A 23,545-nucleotide genomic window follows, 5' to 3' on the forward strand; every position below is an offset into this window, starting at 1 on the left:
GGCAGTACAAGCACAAGAAAGAACTTGTCAAAGCCGAGGCTTTTCAGAATAACAGGTATTTCACTAGGTTCAGTTGAATCTGCAGGAACGGATAGTATGAGGAACTAGAAACCGCTGCAATTTTCTTTATTCATTAGGGTTTTTCTTCTCCAGGAGAAACATAGCACATCTACTTAACATGCCTAACAAAGAAGTTGGCCGTTGCTGATGTTACTAGAAGAAGGGAACAAGCAGATAGAAGCCAAACCCTTTTGTTCAGAAGAAAATTGCAGTGGGACGAACTGTAAATCTGTTTCTTTCAAAAATCTCAACAATTTAATACGTTTCCTTTCAAAATGAACTGGATGCTGCTTAGTGCATTTGATTGCTTCTAATTCATATGCAGGCAAATAACAGTGCGGGGCGTGGAGAGCTCTCAGTTTCTTTCAGAACTTTCTGACATGGAAACAGAAACTCTAAACTCTTTTGGCTGAGTAGTCTAAACAGCAGTGTGTTACTGGACCAAAGAGAGGTCATGCTCACAATTTCTTCATTTTAACGGCCTTCAAAAAGGTTTTCCGTGTGTTCTGTGAGTTTTACGGTTGCCAGCTCTGGGTTGGGAAATTCCTGGAGATTTGAGGGTAGGATTCGGGGGGCCCAGTGTATCACAGTGCCATAGACTCCACTCCCAGAAGCAGCCATGTATATCCAGGGGAGCAGATCTCTATAGTTTACAGATCGACTATAAAGCAAGAGACCTTCAGGTTCTACCTGGAGACTGGCAATCTGATAACTAAGGCAGGAAATAAAAGGCCTACATGGGCACAATGGATCAGATGAGAATGGGGAAACTCTTCCACGTGCAGCTCAGCTGGGTGACCTTGGATTAGTCACAGTCCTGATAGATCTGTTCTCACAGAGCAGTTCTGTCAGAGCTCTCTCAGCCCCACCTACCTCCCAGGGTGTCTATTGTGGGGAGAGGAAAAGAAGGTGATTGTAAGACAACTGAGACTCCATTGGGTAGTTAAAAGCAGGGTATAAAAATCATCTGTTTTCTTTTAGGCTGAAGCTTTCCTGGGCATATTTTTAAATAGGGCTAAAGCCTACTTAAGAGCTGTGCATGTCCCTGTGCTCCCTCCGACCTTGGGCCTAATTCTTACTCCAGTCAGTAAGCTTCTTGCCAGCCAGTGTTTAGTTGAGGGAAATGTTTTTGTATGAATTCAGTCATGCAAGACCTCTGAAGTGAATCTAGTCAAGAACTGTAGCTGTTAAAGCTTTTGTCACTCGTTCATTGGGGTTTGTTGTGAAGCGTATTTTCAGCGCCTGAGTGGTGGCTTCTTAGTGCAACATCAAACCGCACTCTTTTTTGGGACGCACACTCCTTTCATTTGTTGCAAGGCTTAGTCCCTGAAAAGAGGTTCTGGAGAAAAGTTTCACCCGGATGATCTTCATGGCCCTCTGTGGAAGAGAGAGGGCACTCTAACAGTACGGAGTCAGTACTTCACAACCTTCAGACTTCTGGCTTCTTCTTATCTACTTGACTGGCGGGATCTTTCCTACTAAAGACAGAGTAGTGCTATCTATCCAGTACATTTTGGAATTCTATCTGTCCACATGGGAGCTCTAAGTGGCTGACATGGTTTTCATAACCATGACTGGCCCCTGAGCTCTGAATCTGCATCTCCTTGGCATAGGCTGACATGCTAATGCACCATGCTATGCCAGCAGTTCTAAAAATACCCCCACCTATATATCTAATAGTCACATGTGGCCCAATCAAAGTGCTGGTGGCAAATTCCAGGAGCTGATGGCCTGGGTAAGATGCAATAGCCTAGTGACTCTTTTTAAAAATTAAAAATAAAGGGAACAGGCTCAACCCAGAGATGCAACATTTCTGGACGTGGTGAAAATGTGGGGGAAAATATAGTCCCCCATTTTCTGAGGGGAGAAATCAGACCTTTTGTGGGGAAACTTATATACATTAATTCTAAAGATTATGTATGTAATGCTTATAATGTGACTTTCTAAGGCCATTCATTTATTTAAGACTACAATATAATTAATCTTTGAAATTAGGGATGTGCACCCAGGTATTTTGGGTTTTTTTGGGTAAATTCCAGTCAGAAGAAACAATATGCAGAATGACAGAATATTTTTATTTATTTATAATTAGAAGAAGAAAAAGAAGAATAGTTGGTTCTTATATACCACTTTTCTCTACCCGAAGGAGTCTCAAAGCGGCTTACAGTTGCCTTTCCATTCCTCTCCCCTCAATAGACACCCTGTGGGGTAGGTGAGGCTGAGAGAGCCCTGCTATTACTGCTCAGTCAGAACAGCTTTATCAGTGCTGTGGCAAGGCCAAGGTCACCCAGAATTACATTTCTCTTCTGCTACTCCCACATAGCAGCTCTGAATATCATCTCTAAAATCCTGGGAATATCTGAGGTCATCATTTTAGGGCTGCTTTCCCCCCATTTCTCAAGGTACCATGGCAACCAGAAGGGGAACAGATGCTGCTGTCTCAAGGCAATGGGATCATACATTAGACTGGGAACACTAAAACCGTCTGCCCAAACATCCCTCCATGAGGGCTAGTAACACATTCAGGTTTTTAATGAGTGGGGTTCAGGTACTCTGCAGCCACATAGCAGCATGGGGAATTAAAATAAAGAGCAGCCCAAATGAGCTCAGAATGTCACAGGGGGTGGGGGAAGGTAGGGTTCCTGCCTCCCCCCTCAAAGCCATTTTTCCATGTTGAAATGACACTGTGTGTGGAATTATTTTCCATTTTTTGCTGCACCAGGCACAGAATTCTGTGCTATGGGCAAAAGTGGTTCTCTCTACTGCAGAGCTATATTTTCTGGAGCATGCTGCTGCTGCTGCTGCTCTGGGCTGTCCGTTGTCTGCCTGGGGAATCCTTGTTCTTTGTCTACTGGACATGTTGGAATTTTCTACAAAATGCTCATTGTGTGTTTGGTTGTTTTGTGTGTGTTTCCTTTCCCTTTCTGGTTCTTTATAAAAAGAATTTTCCTTGGTTTGGTTTTGCGGTTTCATGGGGTTTTGGTGATTCCCTGTTGGTTTTTAAAACAATTGTTGCAACAGGTTCAGAACAAAACCCAAACCCAGTGGCTATGTTTTAGTAGCAGTTAAGGGTGAGGGTTTAGGTATTTTGACAACATGTAAGGTTAGATTGGCTTGGATTCTCTGGGTTTCTGTTGCGCTTGTTGTTCTGTTTAGATTGGCGGCTGTCATTTAGCAGTTGGTCTTGTGAATTTGGCTACTGGCTTCCTTGAATCTGCCCCTCTGGAGACAAGTAGGATGACTGGGGGCGTCTTGTTCAGGAACCTGTAGAATTGGACTCCTTTGTTCAATTTGCTTGCAATGTGGGGCATCTCAAATCGACAGGAATGGCCTGAAATTTTGGTATCCATTGGGGAATAACGAATCCCTGAATATCCTGCCTTTGAATGCCAGGATTTATGTCCTTCCTGGAATCATAACCTTAATCTTTAGATGCATGTCTCTCTTTATATCAGGGGTAGTCAAACTGTGGCCTTCCAGATGTCCATGGACTACAATTCCCATGAGCCCCTGGCAGGGCCTCATGGGAATTGTAGTCCATGGACATCTGGAGGGCTGCAGTTTGACTACCCCTGCTTTATAGCATTGAAAAGCAACTCCTTTTCTAAGCAAGCATGGAGCCCCATCCACCCCATCTCTCTGTATGATTCTGTGTAAGCAAGGGCTCCTGGCATAGAACTGTAGAAGTCAGCAGGAAAAGCCAGGCACACCAGAGGGGCTCTCATACACTTTCTGCATGCGGGTGATGGGTTTCCATTACACAGAAACAGATGTATTGCTCAGTCCTTTTTATGGGAAGAAAAACAAATCTCCACAAGTATATCGCTGGAGTGAGCAAGGTAAGACCATTCGTTGTTTTCTAAATGTCTTGTTCTGTCTGTCAGATCTGATGACTGTTGACTGGACACTTCCAAGCAATTTTGCTTGGCTATTTATTTTTATTTGTTCTCCTGAGGAATCGTCAAACATTTTAAATTTGATTTAAGGAAGTTTCCAGGAACAAATTGAGCACACAGCAACGAGCAGTTCACTTTCATGGTCAATATGCAGACAATAAAAAACAATAATGGTGAAGTAATTTCATTTTTGTGAAGCTAGCCTTGTATGTTTATGTTTCAGGCAGATTTTAATACTCATGCCACTTCGCCTAAAGGTTTATGCACATTTTTTATGGTGAATCCGTTTGCTGCATCTAAATCTTTTCTCAAATGGGAAGGTGTTTTTACTATTTGACTTTACCTTGCAAGAGCAAGGTAAAACTGGTTTGTCTGTGTGAGAAAACCCCACCCAAATCAAATGGCAACATTTCATCATTGGACCAAGGTATAGAATTGCATGCTGGAACCTGTGGTTTTAGAGAACAGAACCCAAAGACCAGGGAGAAAAGCAGTCATTTCATTATAGATCCGGAACACAAAATAAAATTCTGTGCTATGGAAAGCTTCACATAAGAATAGAAAAGGAGTGGGCATGATCCAAAATACCTCCAAATTAGTTCCATGAGTCCAAAGAATTTTCAGGCTTGGGGGATTTTTTGCTCTCGTTTCCTCTGGATGCCGGCCAGCGTGGTGTAGTGGTTAAGAGTAACGGACTCTAATCTGAAGAACCAGGTTTGAAATCACCACTGCTTCACATGCAGCCAGCTGGGTGACCTTGGGGTAGTGACAGTTCTCTTAGGGCTGTTTTCACAGAGCGGTTTTGTTGAAGGGAAAGATGTTTGTAAGGCACTTCAAGATTCCTTCAGGTAATGAAAAAGATGGCATAAAAAACAGCTCTTCTTCTTCTCTCTCCCCAAGCTGTCATCCTGCAGGTCATGTGGGGCTTTAGGTGAGAACCAGCACTTAAAACTGAACCTTTATAGAACCAGACAATCAAGGAAGCTAGTTTAAGGTCAGTGTAACACGATCATATTTATTTCAGTTAGCATATGGGAAGGGGCATTTTGCACTAATTGCGGTTTCTGAGTATTCTTTGAGCATGGTCTTGTATAGAGCACATTATGGTGGGACTGACTCAGTGGCATCTGGTTTTCATGCAGAAGCTACCAGGTTCAATCCCTGGCATTTGCAGTTAAAAGGATAAGGTAGTAAGTGATGCAAAAGGCCTCTAACTGAAGCCATGGAAAGCTGTTGCTGGTCAGAACAGGCAGTACTGATTCTGGTAGAACAATGATCCAATGCAGGGCAAGGCATCTTCATATGTTCAGAACTCCAGTGTGGCCAGATTGAGTAATTCCAGATGGGGGGGTCACTTACTCCAGAAGTAGAGATGCCAGTCCCCAGGTAGGGCCTGGGGATCCCCTGGTTTTACAGGTCATCTCCAAGGAGACAGAGGTCAGTCCCCTTGGAGAAAATGGCTGCTTTGGAGGGTGGACTCCATAGCATTTTATTCCATTGAGGTCCGTCCCCACCTCAAATCCTACCCATACCTAGCTCGAAACCCAAAATTTCCAGGTATTTCCCAACCCAGATCTGACAACCCTACTCAGAAGGCCTTTGAGTAATACTGTCCTTCCACACTGCTTTATGCATGCTAGTTGTTATTGCTTCAGGACGGCACTGTCATCCATGTGACTGGGTTAGGCCTAAGGGAACTGGAACCAGAGAGTTCAAGTTCCTTAAGGACTGTGGATGTTTCCTCCTGGGGCCATAACTGTATAGGCAATGGTTTCTCAATAGCTTTGCATGTTTGTGAGAGAAAGGACTGAGATTCAAACTAGTTTAGATGGAAATTAGGGACACTGAGGGGGAGAGACTTGTTGCTATGGAGTCCAATTGATTTATTACTTTTATAGTCCATTGCTATCATCAGCTTGAAATTTGATCCTTTGTTGCATGCCAGAAGATCCACTATACCCTGGCATACTAAAGTCTTAAAATCATGTCCTGAACAAATCTGCTTTTTAAATTTGTAATTAATTTGGTGTAGTGGTTAGGAGTGCGGACTTCTAATCTGACATGCTGGGTTCGATTCTGCACTCCCCCACACGCAGCCAGCTGGGAGATCTTGGGCTTGCCACGGCATTGATAAAACTGTTCTGACCGAGCAGTGATATCAAGGCTCTCTCAGCTTCACCCACCTTACAGGGTGTCTGTTGTGGGGAGAGGAAAGGGAAGGTGACTGTAAGGCACTTTGAGCCTCCTTCGGGTAGGGAAAAGCAGCATATAAGAACCAACTCTTCTTCTTCTTCTTCATCTACCCTGATGGGGAATTTTGGTGAACCCAAAAGCTCACATGTTATGTGACATTGGATTGAGTCCCAATTAAACCTACTAAATAGATTTTTTAATTGGCTCATAGGAAAAGAAACAGCAGGATTGAGTGTTGGTAAGAGACTTAAAAAGTAGGAGACAGATGTCAGTACATTAGATGAAACCCTCAGACAGCATAAGATCTCTCTCTCTCTCCTTGGAATTATCTCCTTTGTTTCTGGGATCTGATATGGAGTAATTTGTCTGTTGTCCTGTATGAGTGTCACCTGTGATGTATTTGCATGTCATAAGTCTCTCCTACAAGGGGAGCAAGTCAGGATGTACCACTGCTGGGGACCTATAACTGAATCCAAATCCTTGGAGGTTCTGTGCGCACCTGCTGGTTTCAGTTCTGCATATATCTATGGAAGCTCCACACTTGTAGACCCACTATCACGTGTCTTTGAAAGCACAAAGTTCATGAAGTTTGCTCCTTGGGGTAGAGTCTCTCTCTGTCTCTCCAACATACAGTAGCATAGTTGTTTTCAACCTGGGGGTTGGGACCCCTTTGGTGGTCGAACGACCCTTTCACGGGGGGTCGCGGCAGGGTGAGCAGCTTGATCTGGGCGGGGGGCACTGTTGCCATTGGTCAGTTTCAGTTTAATTTTTGTGAAAGAACACTTGCATAATTTTATTGTTGCGGTCACCACAACATGAGGAACTCTCTCTCTCTCTCCAATCTACAGTAGCACAGTGGTCCTCAGCCTAGTCCAAAATATGAAAAAAAAAACCAAAGTCAGTTCATTGGGGCCTGTTTCCAGACAGGTATGCCTGGGAACTTTTGCACAAAGGCAAACACAGACTGAAGAAAGAAATAGCTTTAATCTCAAAAGAATCTCTCTTCAGGGCATGTTGGCCTTTCACCTAATATCATTTGTACCTTTCAAACAGTTTTTGGTTGTTTGGGAATAGTGGACCTTTCCCCTAATGCTTTATACCCAAGAGCTTTGTAGCTCTTGATGTAATGAATAGTCTGTGCTGATTGACATGCTTTCATCTCACTACCTCTCCTTTAAAATTGGGGATGTCGAAACCTGTGCAAAACAATGTATCAGCAAGAGGGTTGTGCAGAGGCTGTTGACCCATTTGCTCTCCTTTGCTTCTGTTTTTCTGCCACTTTAGCTCCTGTCGGGGAATCAAATTTGCCAGAACCCTTGGACTGGGAAAGAGTTGTTTTATCTTCTCTTTTCTCAGCATAACTGACAGGAAGTGAAAGAGTAGCAAGAGAACATTTGGTAAGGAAATTTAGCCTTGAATATCTTTTAAGGTTGCCTTGTCAAAAGCACGTTGTTGCAAAAGAATGTGTTGCGATAGTTGTCCTTTGATGGCCTTTAGAAATTCAATGGGGAGGATAGAAATTTAGGATAGACTGATACAAGTTTATTTCCGCCTCCCTCACGGTGAAAATCCATCAGCTTGCCTCTGGGGAGGCTGCCTGCCCATGGATGCAGTAAGAAGGTGCTGTTCCTGGTGCCAGTATTTTGGTAACCCACATTACCAGCAAGAGGAGGGTCTGAATATGTTTTAGTTTCAGAGGGAATGAGTGAACCATTAGAAGATAGGAACTGGTATTAGGGAGCTGTGAGGAACGATCATTTAGAGTTTTAATGGGTTGGGTAGTTCATGGATTACAGACTATTGGTAAACAGACATTAAAACTGAACAATTTTATGTCTTAATTTTTACTTTCAACCAATTCCACTCTAACCATATGCTTACCAACAAGGAATATGACTTTCTAATGAAATATTAAATGCACCAGAATTCCAGAACTAAATAAAAATATTTATCAACAGTTGTCCTTATATTATGAAGTAAACACTGAATTTTTATATTTTGTCCATTAATTTATCCATCATGACAAGATCCAATTCTGTGATTATCCAAGCTGTAGCCTTCTTTCAGTATCATGTCCAGACAATTTTAGCTAAGACAGTAAATTCTGCAATAACAATTTAATATTGCTCAACCAAACACTATGCACCCGTATCACATTTCAATTGAATCCCTGTCATTTTCCATAATTCCAGCAATTTGAGCCCAATATACTGAAATGCACCGAATCTATCTAAAATCTGCCATCATCTTTGCATTTCCAGAACTCATAGGAAAATCTTATTTAATCTTAGAAGCATCAAACACGAGTGATATATAGTTTTAAACTGTGAGTTTGTCAAGAAAAGTTTCAAAGTACATTCTTAAATAGTTCTATAAATAGCTCTATAACTAATCTGTCTGTTTTCTGACCCCAAATTTAATAACCTATGTCCCTAACCTACAAGGACTCTCTAGTCAGAAGATAGGGATTGGTATTAGAGAACTGGCATAATCTCAGAGATGGCGGCAAGGCTTGGCTGGGATAGTTTTTAGGTTAATAAAAATTGGTTCGCATGTCTTCGGATCTATTTTTAAACCCTGACTACATTTTGGAAGAAATCTCCTGCCTACCTGCTAAAGACTGCAGCTCATATGGCAAGTGTGACAGCTAAGTGTGTGCAGAGTTTGTCCCCTCTTCAGATCTTACAGTGTATCAAAACAGCCTTTTGTCCTCCATGAGCTGCTGCTTGTAGGTGTGGAGTCCAAAAGTCTGTTTGTGTACAGTCCACTCTCAAATGAGATTTTTGCATACTGAATACACAGTTGCAAATAAGAAACTGAGATGTGAACACATAGGATTTTTTCCCGAAAGCCAGCAATTATGTTTATTATGTATAGCCTTGGCTAGAGAGACAGCTACTGCTCCAGGTGAGTGATTCAGACATGTTGCTTTTCTGGCAGCCCAAAAGAGTTGCACACAATATACCAATTCCCCTCCCTCCTTGAAATGAAGAACAAATGTGTTTGCAGAGTATTATCATTGTTCCTTTTCCAATTCAGATTAGTGAAAAACACTTATCCAGATTCCGTGGCATCACAGTTCCCCCCAACCCCTCCCCAATGGGGAGTTGTTCATGCTCCCACAGAGGTGGGAACTACTAGGAAGCACTTATGTTCTGAGTGAAGCTGCCACCAGGGAAATCCCTATGAGCACTCTAGTAATCATAGGTCCTTTGGGAAATAATTCCTATATCCCATTGTCATGTATCATGTAGCTACTGATTCCTCCTAAAGTTAGCATTCATGGTTCTAGTCTATTCTAATGATTTCCAAAGCACAACACAGGAATAACCAATGAAATCTCAGCTGCTATACAACTGTGTCTAGGGAATGATTAAGGATTGCTTTGCAACTTTGTGGCCAACATTTGTCTCTATCATGTTGCCCATGAATATGAAATATATGTGAACCACTGGGTTCCTGATGGGCCCCTGAATTTTTTTCTGAAGGTTAGATGAAACAGAAAGACCCAAGAAAGGGCTTCATCTCTCAAATGAGCCACTAAATTGTGAAATTCAGTGCCAGCAGATGTAGCAATAGCTACTGGTTACTCTTTGAAACAGAATGCTGGACTACATGGACTTCTGGTCTAAGTGAATTGTTATCTGGTCTTCATGTCCTGTAGGGTAGCGATCCCCAACCTGTGGGCCGTGGACCACATGTGGTCCGTCGACTAATTGGAGGTGGGCCGCGAAGGACGCCTTCTCTCCCCCCCCCAGCCCTTTACTTCATCCCCCCAGGCCCTTTACAACACACTTTGGGTGTCATTGTCTCCCATCACTCCCAGATGGGACTATCTCATTGCAGAGAAACAAGCTCAGGGTTCCCATTGATTCATCATTGTCATGAGTTATGAAAATAAAATGTTCCTTATGTTCATTGTTGTGGCGTGTCTGTATCTTATTTTGAAGGGATGTTTAAACATTACCATAGTGATCAGAATGCGTTTGGGCAGTGGTTGAGAGTAGAGGAGTAAACTACCCCCCCCCCCACCAGGCCTCAGTAAAATTGTCAAGCGTTGAGTGGTCTCCGGTGATAAAAAGGTTGGGGACCACTGCTGTAGGGCAAATCAAGGACTGGAAACTAAGGACTGTAAACTGTTTTCCTGGTTTCAGCAATCAAGAAGTTAACAGTGGCATACTATATCACTATTGACAGCCTTGGTTTAAATTTCTTATTCTGGTTCCAAAGGTTCATCCCTTTGAGAAGCATTTTAAGATCTGATGTGTTTCTCTCTTAAATTAAATTCTATTTGGCTCAGTAGTGGAAAATGCCTTCACAGAAATCCCTGTATAATACAGTTGTGATGCAGAAAAAAGGGGCTGTGGAGGAGGAAATGATTCATTTGGTGTAAAGAGCAGGCCCAAATTCTCAAACAGCTGTGAGAGGCACAGGGCTGCCATTTTAATGAGTCAGCACAGAGCCCTTGGTTTTAAGGTGTGCTAATCAAAGGAAATTCTACAGCTTCCCAACCCTCTGCAGAGTTGAAGACAGAGGCAGCTAAGTGTGGAATGTGAAGTAGCTGTATGTGTCAGAAATAAAAATCTGCAGGAAAAGGTTGCAGGAAGATGTGAAACCCAATGTGCACTGTAAGCTTCCTGGACGTTCCTGGATAATGATCAACAGCACTGCAATTGCTCAAATCCAAATGCTTGCAAAGTGAGAAATTAGAATTGTTCTGCAATCCCCAGGCCTATCCCTCCTGGAGTGGAAGGGAACAAATGAGTTGCAATCCTAGCTACTTGGCAGGTCCCACTCTCCTGTCAGCTAGGGACATGTTCATAAGCACATCTCCAACCTGGTTTGCAGTGGAAATTAACCACTCTCCACTTCCTCTTTTCTAAGCCACAGCCAGAAAAAATACCTGTTGGCAAAAAATCTTCTGCTTTCAGTGGGACCTGCATATTTCCCAGAATTACAACTGATCTCCAGACCACAATGATCACTTTCTCTGGATAAAATGGCAGTTTTGGAGGATTTAATCTAGGGCATGCTGAGGTTCTTCCCTATATAAGGTTGCCAGCCTCCAGGTTATGGCTTGAGATCTCTCACTATTACAATTGATTTCCAAGAGACATAATCAGTTCACCTGGAAAAAAATGGATGCTTTGAAAGGCGAACTGTATTACATTATACCCCCTGAAAGTCTCTCTCCTCCCCATACCCCACCCTCCTCAGATTGAACCCCCAACCCCTCCCCCCCCAGGAATTTCCCAACACAGAGCTGGCCTGTGCTACTGTGTAACTATTCTGTTCAAGTGACAATATCAACAATAATTTCTTTTTATTGAATAAGGGAGAGAGTTCACATCTATGATAGGGTGATCTTACCTTGTGACACCTGAATTTATGAAAATAACTATAAACCAACTTCAAAAAATATCATATTTTAAACAATGATTAAACATATTCAACAACAGGGTAAAAGCTGGAATGTGCTGGAACGGCCAGAACAGGCATTAAACATGAGTGCCATAAAAAACAGAGGGTTGCATTACAGACACTTGAGAACAATATTTTAGAAATGGAAAAAGAGCTTTCACTCCTTCCAGGCCACAATGCTTCTTGAACACCCCAGAACGGGCTGTAAACAAGAGTATCACAAAAAACAACAACAAACAAAACAAAAAACAGTGGGATGCATATTTGAGAAATGAAAAAGTGAAACTCTAATTCATTTATTAATCTGTTCTGGGCCAAAATGCCACTGGAACACACCAGAAAAGGCATTAAACAAGCAAGAGTACCACAAAAAATGGGGGAATGCAATACAGACTCTCAAGGACAATATTTCTGAAATGAAAAAGTAGAGCTCCCACATCTTTTATTAACCCTTTCCTGGACAAATTGCCTCTGGAACATCCTGGAACAGGCTAGAACGGGCATTAAATCAATAATGGTAGCTCAAAAAACAGTGAGACATATTTAAGGCATGCCAAAATAATTTGTTTGGGACTAAACAACCTCTAGAACACTCCAAAACAGGCTAGAATGAGCACTGAACAAACCATAGCATAGTACTGAAAAACAGTGGGATGCATTCAATGCACTTCAGAACAATATTTTGGAAATAAAAACACAGAAATATTGTGCACAGATTAACCCCTTTCAGGCCAAAATGCCTCCAGAATGGAGGGAAGGGGAGGAAGTATTCCATATTTATATGGCTGCATTTCAAACTGAGCAGAAGTTTCTGGAGAGGTGCTGGCCAGTTGTTGTTTATGGGTTGAGGAACGGACAGAACAAACCCTGGATCAACAAGAGGCTTCAAATTCACAGTGCCTCTCTCAGTAATGTGAAGCTTCACAAAGCTTGCTGGGCATGTACCTTCTTTCTAACATTCTGAGGTAATTCAACCCCTTTGCTTGCCTATAAATGAGAAGAAAACTTCAAAGATATGCTTGTTCATAGTAGATTCTCCTGCAGAGGACCAGCAGTGAGTACTTTAGATGGAAAAGGACTACCAAGTGTCCTTCTGAGCATTGCAAGTCCTTTCAGTATGCTAAAAAAAGTATAACTTTAAGAGTTGCAATAATGATAACTCTTCATCAATTAATACACTACATGTGCAAATCTGCAGTTATATAACTAAACATTATAAAGTTGAACATGCATGCAGCCAACTCACTCCCTACCTGATTGGCCCTCCCTAGGGGTATGCCACCAATAGGAGAGAGTAATCTGCAATCAGGGCCAATCAGTTCAAATCACACTCTGCCAATGAAGGCCAATCAGGTCAAATTGCATGCAGCCAACCAGGAAAAACTTCTACCCTGGGAATGTTTACTCATGAGTGAGGGCCAATCAGTTTAAATTGCACTCTACCAATGAAAGCCAATTAGATCAAATTGTGCGCGGACAGCCAGAAAAAGTCCCTGCCCTTGGAATGTTTACTCATGAGTAAGTCATGGACCTCAGCCAGTATATTTTAACCCTAATCTGGAGGGCCTTCAGCCCTGGTAATTTAACCCCAATCAGGGGGGAACTCTCTTCCAGGAAAGGCTAATAAGGTCTCAGTTCTCCAACTCCAACTTCCTGCCAGTAATTGTGAAACTCTCTGTAAGTTCTTTGCCAACCAAATGTTTTCATGTTTGATTGTAACAACAATGAGTTTTGATTTACTCTGATATTGAACTGAAGAATGTACTGACTGAAAGGTTTTCAGTTCTTTAAGAAAATGTTGCTATCAATTAAATATTATCATTGAAGGAAGAAACAGTGACAAGTGTATGCATTATTGGATGTTTATTGTTATTAGCAATTACTGCCACCTAGCTTTTCTCTTTCTTTCCCACCTGGAACCTGGTATCCCTGCACCTCCATGGGATCCAAAGCCAGAGCTCTTTTCCAGGGGGCCTGATCTCTGTTGCTGGGAAATGATCTGCCATTCCAGCTAATCCCCAGGTCCCAACCTCTCACGTTCTGCATCATATCTGCCACAGAATTTCCCCCTCCCAAGCAAGCCCTTTCATCAGGAGCCTGGAGATGAGTTGTTACTGTAGAGTCCCCACTCCGAACCAGCCATTTTCCCCTGGGGAACTGATCTCTGTAGTCCACTTCCAGGAGATTTCTAGGCCGCAGCTGGTGGTTGGTGAGGGTCAGGAATGTTCCTTGAGGTTTGGAGGTGGAGCCTCAAGAGTCCAAGGGTAGGCAGAAGCTTTTGTCATGTAGCCAGCCCCCAGGAAGGCCACAGTGCATGTGTGCATCCAAGCACCCATTGTATTCCTGGGTACAATGGGATTTGCCTCTAGTTTGATAATAATAGATAGACCGCCTTCCTTTGTCCACCACAGAGCTCCTTAGGCTAAGATAGCTCTGAGAGAGCTGTTAGTGGCTTTGGTCACCCTGTGGGTGGTATGTGGATGGGTGGGGGAACCAACATGGAAGACGAAAACAAAGACAGCAAGCCGCTGCTTGTGGTGTCGTCTGACTCAATTGAAGGACTCAATTCTGATTTTGTTCCCTAATTGCATATGTAAATCAGTCTTGCTCCCCTTCTCACTGAAATCAATAGCCAAACTCCCATTGGTTTCAAAGATGAAGAGCTGAGTGAAAGAACTCATTCAGCTTGCAAAACAATGCAGCAGAGGAAATTATGATCTCCCTTTGTTGGCATTTTTTCCTCCTCACATACAAAAGCAACCAGATATTTCAGTCAAAGTGACCTTTATTTTCTATTGACTCTAAAATGAACAACAAAACAAACATCTATTGCCAGAAACAGGAGCCATAACTTAATGCAAGCGGTGGAAAAGAAAAGGCCCAGATGTTTTTATAGCTGTGCTTTCTGATCTTGAACAGGTGACTGACTATCTGTGGGTCTCCATTAATCCTGCTGAGGAAAAGGCCACTGTGCAGGCCAGCTGGTGAGTAGGCTGAGGAACTTGATGTAGTTGAGAAGAAATTGAGTATCATTTTGGTACTTATATTTGAAAGCAGAAAAGACTGTTTACTTTTATAGCTTGAAAATCAACACCTAACCCTGTGGGAAATCAGTGAGCAGAGAGGTGATATGTAACCTGTAAATTGTCTTGGAGTTTCCTACATCTTCCTTTAGCACCCCAGACCAACACAAGAATTTCCATTGGTCTCCTTGGGGATCAGTCTCTGATCCAGAGTTTCTGAGGCGCAAAATGATGTTAAATAATGGCTCAGCTGAATGATGTAGTTATTGTCAGTTTGCCCTACGTTCTTTCATTGGCTAGAAGCAACTTCGTGAACCATCTAGAAAGATTTGCCCTCATTCTGAATTAGTTTCATTTCCCCTCAGCGATGTCAACATGATGTTAAATCTGATTTACTATTTAGACTCCTGACCTCATCATATTTATCCAGCCTAGTTCTTACTTCCCAAGTTACCACAGGTATTTCACATTTGAATTAGTAGTACTAGAAGAAGAGTTGGTTTTTATACTCCACTTTTCATTACCAGAAGGAGTCTCAAATTACTTTCCCTTCCTTTCATCACAACAGACACCCTGTCAGGTAGGTAGGCCTGAGAAATCTCTGACAGAACTACTCTGTGACAGTAGCACTATCAAGGCTGTGACTAGCCCCAAGGTCACCCAGCTGGCTGCCTGTGGAGGAGTGAGAAAACAAACCGGACTTGCCAGATTAGAAGCTGCCACTCTTAACTACTACACCAAGGATTGCCAATCTCCAGGTAGGCCTAGTGATCTCCCAGAATTGCAACTCATCTCCAGACTCCAGAGATCAATCCCCTGGAGAAAAGGGTGGTTTAGGAAGGTGGATTCTGTGGCATTATTTCCGTTGAAGTCACTCCCTTTCCAAAACCCAGGCTGAACTCCCAAATCTCCATAAATTTCTCAATTTGGAATTGTCAGCTTGAGGCAGTTCTGATGATTTCCCCACAATAAGAAACCCCAACTTTGGCAAATTAAACTGTTTGAAGAATCAATGGGGAGATTTTATTTCTCAGTGGATCTAATCCTCTCTTGCATCAAACAAGTAAAGTGCCAGAACAGTCACTTGGGAAGGATCCACACATCAATTGGTATTGGCTATTGCAAATCATTCGCATTCTGGATTTCTAAGAAAATTCAGCAGGAGAAAATTTACAATCCCACGGTCTCTAGTAATAGCTGGATCCAGTTGTACATATATGGTACTCCTTCAGTGTGTATTTTCATTTCACTCATATCTTGTGATTCCTGCTTGTGTTGGAATGAGGGATCATGCCATTTCATCCTTACAATGTCCATGTGGATTAGACTGGAACAGAGACCACTACTACTACTACTTCCAATGTGAATTACCTGTGGTAACCTGGGAAGTAAGTACTAGGCTGGATAAGTATGATGAGGTCAGGAGCTTTACACGTGACTCTCTTCCACCTGTCAATCAATCCTGGCAAACAATACCCTTTCTCAATGTTTTAAAGCGCCCTTGATGCCAGCTAATTTTTAAAAAATTCAATACTTCTCCATTGAAACACCTATGCATCTAATCATAGATGCATAATGCTTTTTTATTGCCATCCCTTATGGAATCACAAGTCTTGATGCTTTAAAAAAATCTAATTCATGATTTGGGGGGGGGTGACTGTAAAGAGGCATACTTTGTGTGACAACTTTGGGGGAAAATTCTTTTTGGCTTTGCCTGCATGCTTACTACCTAAAGTAAGGATTTACTACCTAAAGTTTACTACCTAAAGTAAGGATTTTGCTACATTTAATGGGTGTAGAAAGGCCCCATGACTAGCCCATGGACACATGGTAGGATTCATAAAGTGGGGATGGGAGCAGAAGACTTCCAACTTCAATATACCATATGCATCACTACCACTCCTTTAAATGGGATCCTACATGAACACTTCTACTCCTGCCATTACTAATAGAACTCAGAACCCTGACTACTGTCCCTCTCAATCTGATTATCCTAGTTTCACACATGTGTGTTTCCAGCAATGGGGAGTGTGCCTCGCATCTTGCAAATCTCTCAGTTCACAGATTGGAACTCAGAAGCAAGATGCTCCAATTGCTGTACCTCAGATTACTTCTAACCACAGGGGTACAGCTTATAATACTTGTTATTTGGGGCTGTAGTAAAGGATGAAATGTAAATCAAATGGGAGAGATGGGAAGCTGACTGAAGCCCAAGTTAAAGTTTTATATTTCTACACACCAAGGGATTATTGCTGACTGAAACTCCCTCCCCCAGTTTAGACTTGTTGTATGAGTTGAATTTCAGTTTGTCAGTTGTGCCCTGCATTCTAATCTCCATATCAGTGGTAAATTGATGGACTTTTTAGTGTTCACAGGTAGCAAAACTAGAAAGAGCTGCAGAACAGGGGTGGATGGGGAAAAGAAAACTTATTTGGGCTGATCCAGTGGGAAATGGCAGCTTTGATATCTTTTTGTCAGTCAAAAAATTGTTTTAATACCCTGTCGGTCAGAGTAATAACCTTAAACAAATAGATCACTTGTATTTACTTTGTAATGTCTGTGCTTTTACAAGATTGACTACCTGGTGGGACTGTCTGTACAAATTTCACAGGTGTCCCAGGGCAGTTCTGGGAAGAGGACACTTTCACTCTGCATACCATTGCAAGTACCTTTGGTGACACACTATGAATTAATCATACCACCAGGGGCTGGGGGAGGATAATGATAGGAGAAAACCTGTTGGAATGACTTCGAGAGAGTGCCAATAAGCTCTTCACAGCACCTGGCCATTTTTGTACTATGAAGAAGAGTTAGATCAAATAGGGCTACTGGGGAGAGAGGAGGTAGTTCTCTATGCCTCATAGAGCTGCTCAGGATAGCTGGGGGATGAAACAATAGGAAGAGGGTAGTGGCTCCCCTGCTTTCATGTAGAATTTCCCATGTTTGAAGGCCCAGAATCCTGGAGAGCCACTGTCAGTCAGAGTAGACAATATAGAACTTGCTAGACCAATGATCTGACTTGGTATAAGGCAACTCCATGTATGTTTTTAACATGGTCAAAGATGATATATTTGACTTTCAAACATGTTCAGTGCAAAATTCACAGAATCACAGAGTTGGAAGAAACCATGCAGGCCATCTAGTCCAATCCCCTGCTCAATTTGAAGATTAGCCTAAAGCATCAAGGATAAGTCTCTGTCCAGCCAGTGCTTGAAGACTGCCAGTGAGGGGATCTCACCACCTCCTTAGGCAGTGGATTCCACTGCTGTGAACTACTCTGACTGTGAAATCCCCTCCCCCAAATATCTAGCTAATATCATTCCCATTACTATGAGTCCTACCCTCTGCTGCCAACAGAAGAGTTTGTTCTTATACAAAACTTTTCTCTACCAGAAGTCTCAAAGTAGCTTACAATCACATTCCCTTTCCTCTCCCCACAACAGGAACCCTGTGAGGTAGGTATTACTGCTCAATCAAAACACCTTTATCAGTGCTGTGGCTGGATTCATGTGGAGGAGCGGGGAATCAAACCTAACTCACCAGATTAGAAGTTGGTCCTCCTAACCACTACACCAAGCTTGCACATAAAAATAGGGTTTATGTAGCTGCTTTAGAATGTTGCCAAATTGTACAATAGCAGCAAAATTCTAGCAATCCTCTAGATATAACCTATCCATTTTAATTTCTCAGTAGCCTGGAAGTCTCAGCACTTGGTGAAGGAGAATCCTTACTAATTAGAGGGAAGAACCAAACTAAACTAAAAGTATGCAGTCAATGGATTCACTGTGATTAAGGTTGAATGGCATATCCTATCTGACTATGGAATATCAGCATATCTACCTGACATGACTGCAGATGGTAAAGTGTTAAGATGCACCAACATAAAGATGAATCTATAATTAGAATATGTTGAATCACAAAAATATACTGGGATATGAACTGGTAAGTGAATGCCAATTGTGAAGGTTGAGCAAACTCTTCTTGGCCTTATTGACGTACTTTTATAATCCTGAAGCTTCAAGTGAATTCCAATCAATTGTCTCAGCTCATCAACATTTACTCTCCCCATCGACTCTATTGAAATCCCTAGGCATGTTACCTTATAATTTACCAGTTTATCCCAGTTCCTCTTATGATTGGCTCATTTAATAAGACTGAACAAATTTAATTCCAGATCTGATTGCAGGATTTTAAACTTTTAATTAAATGCCTTCCTTCACCAACTCTTAGAGCAACATTGGCCACAGATTTGCCCCCTACCCACATACTACGAAGAAATTAATTAGTGGTTCATCGATATCCTCAGTGACAGCTTTTATCCATAAACTAGCTGTATGTAATAAATGACACTCTGAGCACTGAAGGTAAATACTGTCCTCCTGCAATAAAAAAGAATCTAGTCATTGCTTCCCTAAAGTTATTCACAGCCCTTGTTTCCAGTGTCGCATGAGTTCTTCATGAAAGATCAGCAGTAAACAGGACTCCCAAATATATAAACGGAGTGACTAGTTGCATAAGCAGACCAGTCATGGTCCATTTATAATTCCTTATTTTCTGGTTTCTACTAAAAATAACAGTCTTAGATTTTGTGACACTAATTACCAAGCCTTCCCTACCTTAGTATTTAGAAAATAGATACATTTATGCAGGTCCACTATATATTTAGACAGCAATACAGTGTCATACAGGAAAACTGGCAGCTTCACCAATATGAGGTAAGGCAAGTGGCAATCCTCTTGTAACAAAAAAAAATGAAGATTATTAATATAGAAATTAAATAACAGAGGGGCCAAAATGCATCCTTGCATAACACATTTATCTAGCAAAACAGGATCTATCATACTCCTGAAGGGCCACACATAACTTGTTGGTTGGTCTTAAAGCTGGCAAGTAAAAAACAGAGATGTTTACCTACAGATAGTTTCCCTCTAGGTATAGTATCAAAAGTGTTTTCGAGATTCATGAATGACATACTTAGTGAACCCTACTTATTATTGGACATCACCCTGCCAACAAAAGTGTGTTTAGTCAAGGCTATGGTATTCCCAGTTGCAATGTATGGCTGTGGAAGTTGGACCATAAGGAAGGCCGAGCATCAAAGAATAGAGGCTTTTGAACTCTGGTGCTGGAGAAGACTCTTGCGAGTCCCTTGGACTGCAAGGCGAACAAACCGGTCAGTCCTAGAGGAGATCAGCCCTGACTGCTCCTTAGAAGGCCAGATCCTGAAGATGAAACTCAAATACTTTGGCCACCTCATGAGAAGGAAGGACTCCCTGGAGAGGAGCCTAATGCTGGGAGCGATCGAGGGCAAAAGAAGAAGTGAACGACAGAGAACGAGGCGGCTGAATGGAGTCACTGAAGCAGTGGGTGTGAACTTAAATGGACTCTGGGGAATAGTAGAGGACAGGAAGGCCTGGAGGATCATTGTCATGGGTTTGCACCTAACAACAACAACTTATTATTGGTTTGTTTATCAATAATAAACTGTAGAATGTTATAGGGATCAATTGCACTTGCTTCCCTTTGGAAGCTAGATTGTTTTTTCCCCAAGAGTGTCTTATTTTCTAACCAATTTACTAACCTGCCTTTCAGCAAGGATTCATATAATTTGGATAAATCTGACAACAGGTTGATAAGTGACCATTGGCAGTTAGCTGTAGGCAGCTGCAGCTTTGTGTATGTGTGTGGGGGAAGTGCTGGTGATTTCCAGCTATACTGGTCACTGGACAGTGTACTGCCTTGTATCTGTGGTGCCCACTCCTCCACCAGATGATCTATTGGCCTTCAGTCTGGGGTGGCTGCTACCTCATGGGAGTAATATGGCTTTCTGACAATCTCCAGCTTGAACTCCTAGCATCACCCCACCATGGATCACCTTGTCTTGAGGTGGCTACTGCCATCTCCAGCTTATTGGGTTTTCTTTGGTCTGGGTCCCAATATGCACATGGACTTGTGTATGGGCCACCCCCCTTGCTTCCACAAGTAAGGGAGTTAGTTCAACATGTCTTCCCAGTCTTCTTCCATGGTGACGTGAGGGCACAGGGAAACTTGCAACACCCAGCCACTTTACATTTTTACCAGACAGCCATTTAAACCTGGTGAGCAGCACACCATGCACTACTCCTCTGTTAGGTTTAAATGGCTGGCTCCAAACAGTTAAACTGAACGAGCCAAAAGGCTTGCAAATGTCTGAGAAAGGCATTTTCTCTGAACATCAGTTCAGTTCTAAAGTTCTGAAGTGCCCATCCCTATTCCTCACAGTTATAAGAGAAGGACAGGATTAGTCTCTCTAGCTTGACAGATCATACTAATAATGCCACATCATCAGAAAATAATAAAATGGGTATTTCTAGGGCCCCAAGTATTTGTCAAGTATAATATGGCCCTTTCTGTATCTTTAATTGCCTCTGTTAGTCCTTAATCTCCTCTGTTTTTTTGATGACTTATTTCTGACCTTTTCTTCCACCTGATGTCTTGTTTGTATATTATGATTCTCTGAGGAAAGACTTTGATGTGCCATTTTTAAAAATAATCCCATACTCTGTAAAATCCTCATCTCCCAGATATAACGTGGCTAATTTTTTAAGTATGGTTAATTATTTTGCTGTGTTGTGACACCTTTATTTGCTTTCCTTTTCAAATGGAAATGTACTTCCTGGCATCTGGCTTTGGGATGTCAACTGATTAAAAGTGTTTGGCACTTCCTCAGCATCCTTCCTTGGAAGCACATTCCACTGAAATCATGACTATCCAAGTTCTCTTTTTAATTGTGATGGATGACCCTGCTTTTAACATCCTCATTAATTGATAATTTCAAATATTAGAATGTCTCAATAGAGGCTATATTTAGTGCCATCAACCAATTATAGAGGTATTAGTTGATTAATCATTTGCTGTTTAATTGAATAATATATTGATTTATAGGGCTGAGTTGAAAGAGGGACAGCTTCTAAATGCACCCTGTATCCTTTCACCAATCCTCCCATTTGGAGATTGTTGGTTAAAATGACAAAAAACTTTCAGATGGTCAATAAGCCTTTCCCTGGCCTCTGATCAGGCCTCATTTCAAAGGACCACCAAGTGGGATGGCTTATGATAAGAGTCTCCAATCTTGTTGAGCCTATTGACATGGATGGGATTTTGAGGACAAAGCAGTGGGTGCTGTATAAATGCATGCCGTGTGAGAGGAGAGATCATGAAATGGCTGTTATGGGGACTGGTCCGACCAAATGTTAAAAGCTCCAATCCAAGCTTTTTCCTATGACAGAGGAAATTGTTTCCTAATTGGTGTTCCCTGAAGATACAAAGGTGATGCCTCTTGGACTCGTCTGAAGTATCTCCTGCTTTTATGAAGTGGAAAAAACACAGTTTTGGCCTTTTTGCTTTAGAGAAGGACGAAGTGGGCACCAGGAAACATACTGATGGGTTTCATGGCAGGTATGAATACACATTCAAATCACTGCCCCAGGATCTGGGCATTGTTTTAATGCAATCCTTTATTCATAAAAAAAAAAAATCAACACAGCAGAAAATAGAGGAACACTAGCAGCAAGGGTATATATATTTTAAAAGGTGAACATCTATATATTTGAGGGGCATGAAAGAAAATATTTTTGTCCTTTGAATATACTAATTTTTGGCTCTAAATTGAAAATTGTGCAGCCCTATTTTTGACATGTTACTGATACATCAGTAAACATGATATTTTGAAATATGGACTTTCAGATGTAATCTCTGAACCTCTGTCCATTATTTCTGAAACGGAGAACAGGTGACGTGCCAGGTGATTGGAGGCAGGCAAATATCCCCTTCATCAAGAAAGGGGAAAAGGAGGATCCGGGTAACTGACTCATCAGCTTGACATCTGTAGCTGGCAAAATTTTGGAACAAATCATCAAACAGTCGGTTCTTGAGCAGCTGGAACAGAGAGCTGTGATTTCTAAGACTCAGCATGGGTTTCACAAGAACAAATCACATCAGACCAATCTTATCTCTTTTTTTCGAGAAAATGGCTACCTTGTTGGATTAGGGAGATCGTGTGGACATAGTTTATCTGGATTTCAGTAAAGCTTTTGATAAGGTTCCACATGATATTCTTGTTGACAAGTTGGAAAAATGCGGCATGGCTCCTAATTCTGTCAGGTGGATTGATAATTGGTTGACAGATCGTACCCAAAGGGTACTTGTTAATGGTTCAGCATCCTCTTGGAGAAGAGTGACAAGTGGAATGTCCCATGGATCTCTGCTGGGACCTGTGTTGTTCAACATAATTTTAAATGATTTGGATGAGTAGTTAGGTAAAAAGGTAAAGGTATCCCCTATGCAAGCACCGAGTCATGTCTGACCCTTGAGGGACGCCCTCCAGTGTTTTCATGGCAGACTCAATACGGGGTGGTTTGCCAGTGCCTTCCCCAGTCATTACCATTTATCCCCCACCCAGCTGGGTATTCATTTTACCGATCTCAGAAGGATGGAAGGCTAAGTCAACCTTGAGCCGGCTGCTGGGATTGAACTCCCAGCTTCATGGGCAGACAGCTTCAGGCAGCATTTCTGCTGCCTTACCACCCTGCACCACAAGAGGTTAGAGGGGGGGGGTACTTATTCCAATGATACTAAAATGGAAGGAGTAGCAAACACAACAGAAGACAGAATCAGAATACAGGATGATCTTGATAGGCTTGAGAAGTGGCCTAGACAGAATAAAATGAAGTCCAATAGGGACAAATGTAAAGTATGGCATTGAGGTAGGAAAAACCATATACACCAATATAGGATGGGGGACTTGTCTTGGCAGTAGTATGTGCAAAAAGGATCTAGGAGTCTTAGCAGTCCATACATTGAACATGTGTCAGCATGTGACTCGGTGGATAAAAAAGGCTAATGGGATTTTGGGGTGCATCAAATGGAGTATCGTGACCAGATTGTGGGAGGTGATAGTACTGTTTTACTCTG

Source organism: Paroedura picta, chromosome 5 (genome assembly GCF_049243985.1).
Source record: "Paroedura picta isolate Pp20150507F chromosome 5, Ppicta_v3.0, whole genome shotgun sequence".
In the NCBI taxonomy this organism is placed as follows: Eukaryota; Metazoa; Chordata; class Lepidosauria; order Squamata; family Gekkonidae; genus Paroedura; species Paroedura picta.